Source organism: Scomber japonicus, chromosome 23, assembly GCF_027409825.1.
Source record: "Scomber japonicus isolate fScoJap1 chromosome 23, fScoJap1.pri, whole genome shotgun sequence".
Taxonomy (NCBI): Eukaryota; Metazoa; Chordata; class Actinopteri; order Scombriformes; family Scombridae; genus Scomber; species Scomber japonicus.
Window position 1 is genome coordinate 7,206,671 of NC_070600.1, and position 2,500 is coordinate 7,209,170.

The 2,500-nt window shown below is 40.6% G+C and overlaps 5 non-coding genes across 5 annotated transcripts in view; all 5 read left to right on the top strand.

The window, feature by feature from the left end:
- The first annotated feature begins 414 nt into the window (after nucleotides 1-414).
- On the top strand, nucleotides 415-486 carry trnaq-cug (transfer RNA glutamine (anticodon CUG)). The gene has a single exon. It is a non-coding gene; the product is annotated as a tRNA-Gln (tRNA).
- Nucleotides 487-753: 267 nt separating this feature from the next.
- On the top strand, nucleotides 754-825 carry trnaq-uug (transfer RNA glutamine (anticodon UUG)). Its single transcript has one exon. It is a non-coding gene; the product is annotated as a tRNA-Gln (tRNA).
- Nucleotides 826-1,432: 607 nt separating this feature from the next.
- trnaq-uug (transfer RNA glutamine (anticodon UUG)) lies at nucleotides 1,433-1,504 on the top strand. Its single transcript has one exon. It is a non-coding gene; the product is annotated as a tRNA-Gln (tRNA).
- Nucleotides 1,505-2,120: 616 nt separating this feature from the next.
- Nucleotides 2,121-2,192, top strand: trnaq-cug (transfer RNA glutamine (anticodon CUG)). The gene has a single exon. It is a non-coding gene; the product is annotated as a tRNA-Gln (tRNA).
- A 267-nt stretch (nucleotides 2,193-2,459) lies between these two features.
- Nucleotides 2,460-2,500, top strand: part of trnaq-uug (transfer RNA glutamine (anticodon UUG)) — a 72-nt gene continuing 31 nt past the window's right edge. Inside the window, exon 1 of the tRNA in view lies at nucleotides 2,460-2,500. This exon is cut by the window's right edge and continues 31 nt beyond it. This is a non-coding gene — a tRNA (tRNA-Gln).

Consider the following 2,500-nt stretch of genomic DNA (forward strand, 5'->3'; position numbering starts at 1 on the left):
ATCATCAATTGCTATGTGGATTCTCAATTGTCGGTCTGTATTGTAGGCCTCCCCTGGAGGCGTGGGTTCAAATCCCACTTCTGACACCCCACATTGTCTAAAGTAGGCCTTCCAGCTTCCAGTAACACAATTTTTGATCCGAGTTCAAATCTCGGTGGAACCTAGTTTTAAGAGTTTTAAGATGTACACCCACCTTAAATAACCTGCCTTTACTACAAAGAAAGTTTAACATAAGTGGTACATCTTTCCATTAAGTTAGATTTCTTTTAACCTACTGCTTTTCAGTAAGAGAATCGACAGAAAGGAGTTTCATCTTTCATCTGACTTAATCTGCACCTGGAAAGTCAAATTTAAAAACACCAAAACAAGTTGGTGAAAGACCAGAACTCCCACCGTAATAGTCCTTAGTTTTGTGGTTCCATGGTGTAATGGTTAGCACTCTGGACTCTGAATCCAGCGATCCGAGTTCAAATCTCGGTGGGACCTGGTTTTAAGAGGATGTACAGTTTTAAGATTCTAACATGTCCACCCACCTTAAATAACCTGCCTTTACTACAATAGTTTTTTTGTTTTGTGGTTCCATCGTGTAATGGAGTTCAAATCTCGTTGGGACCTGATTATTTTAAGAATATGAAAAGTTTCAAGACTGTCCATGGACCTTTAAAGAAACTTACCTTGACCAATGTAACACACTCTTGATATTGTCCAGTTCTCCAGAAACAGCTGTGAGAATACATCAAAACATTCTAGAGTGGTTCCATGGTGTAATGGTTAGCACTCTGGACTTTGAATCCAGTGATACGAGTTCAAATCTCGATGGAACCTGAGCATTTACCTCCTCCAGTGTATCCACTGTGTGACTGCTACCATGTTCAGTTCAGTTACTGGTAATGTCATGCTCTAGCTCTGTTCTCTGTTGAGATTTGTAAGTAGTTCCATGGTGTCAGGGCTTTGAATCCCATCCAAGTTAAAACTTTGATGGAACTCCAGCCACATGCGAGTCCACCCATCATCAATTGCTATGTGGATTCTCAATTGTAGGTCTGTATTGTAGGCCTCCCCTGGAGGCGTGGGTTCAAATCCCACTTCTGACACCCCACATTGTCTAAAGTAGGTCTTCCAGTAACACAATTTTTGATCCGAGTTCAAATCTCGGTGGAACCTAGTTTTAAGAGGATGTACAGTTTGAAGGTTGTAACATGTACACCCACCTTAAATAACCTGCCTTTACTACAAAGAAGGTTTAACATAAGTGGTACATCTTTCCATTAAGTTAGATTTCTTTTTACCTACTGCTTTTCAGTAAGAGCATCGACAGAAAGGAGTTTCATCTTTCATCTGACTTAATCTGCACCTGGAAAGTCAAACTTAAAAACACCAAAACAAGTTGGTGAAAGACCAGAACTCCCACTGTAATAGTCCTTAGTTTTGTGGTTCCATGGTGTAATGGTTAGCACTCTGGACTTTGAATCCAGTGATCCGAGTTCAAATCTCGGTGGAACCTGAGCATTTACCTCCTCCAGTGTATCCACTGTGTGACTGCTACCATGTTCAGTTCAGTTACTGGTAATGTCATGCTCGAGCTCTGTTATATGCTATCAATATGCTTGTCTGTTGAGATTTGTAAGTAGTTCCATGGTGTCAGGGCTTTGAATCCCATCCAAGTTAAAACTTTGATGGAACTCCAGCCACATGCGAGTCCACCCATCATCAATTGCTATGTGGATTCTCAATTGTCGGTCTGTATTGTAGGCCTCCCCTGGAGGCGTGGGTTCAAATCCCACTTCTGACACCCCACATTGTCTAAAGTAGGCCTTCCAGCTTCCAGTAACACAATTTTTGATCCGAGTTCAAATCTCGGTGGAACCTAGTTTTAAGAGTTTTAAGATGTACACCCACCTTAAATAACCTGCCTTTACTACAAAGAAAGTTTAACATAAGTGGTACATCTTTCCATTAAGTTAGATTTCTTTTAACCTACTGCTTTTCAGTAAGAGAATCGACAGAAAGGAGTTTCATCTTTCATCTGACTTAATCTGCACCTGGAAAGTCAAATTTAAAAACACCAAAACAAGTTGGTGAAAGACCAGAACTCCCACCGTAATAGTCCTTAGTTTTGTGGTTCCATGGTGTAATGGTTAGCACTCTGGACTCTGAATCCAGCGATCCGAGTTCAAATCTCGGTGGGACCTGGTTTTAAGAGGATGTACAGTTTTAAGATTCTAACATGTCCACCCACCTTAAATAACCTGCCTTTACTACAATAGTTTTTTTGTTTTGTGGTTCCATCGTGTAATGGAGTTCAAATCTCGTTGGGACCTGATTATTTTAAGAATATGAAAAGTTTCAAGACTGTCCATGGACCTTTAAAGAAACTTACCTTGACCAATGTAACACACTCTTGATATTGTCCAGTTCTCCAGAAACAGCTGTGAGGATACATCAAAGCATTCTAGAGTGGTTCCATGGTGTAATGGTTAGCACTCTGGACTTTGAATCC